Genomic DNA, 399 nt, shown 5'->3' with positions numbered 1-399 from the left:
TCTCATGATTCTTTGATCTTCTCTAATTTCATGGAGGAGGATGGAATGTTCTTGGTGCTCTACCCTTAGTTGTCCCATGTTGGAACTTAATTCTCCTAGGGAGGTTTTGATTTGCTCCCAATAGTTTTATGGAGGAAAGTGCATCCCTTGAGGCATCTCAGGGATTTCATGATGAGTGGGATCTCTTGTTTGCTCCATCCTTTTCTTAGTGATGGGCTTGTCCTCATCAATAAGGATGTCTCCCTCTATGTTAATTCCAACTGAATAACAGAGGTGACAAATGAGATGAGGGAAGGCTAACCTTGCTAAGGTAGAGGACTTGTCCGCCACCTTATAAAGTTCTTGGGATATAACCTCATGAACTTCTACTTCCTCTCCAATCATGATGCTATAAATCAT

Source organism: Arachis duranensis, chromosome 10 (genome assembly GCF_000817695.3).
Source record: "Arachis duranensis cultivar V14167 chromosome 10, aradu.V14167.gnm2.J7QH, whole genome shotgun sequence".
Taxonomy (NCBI): domain Eukaryota; kingdom Viridiplantae; phylum Streptophyta; class Magnoliopsida; order Fabales; family Fabaceae; genus Arachis; species Arachis duranensis.
This window is presented reverse-complemented; position numbering follows the sequence as displayed.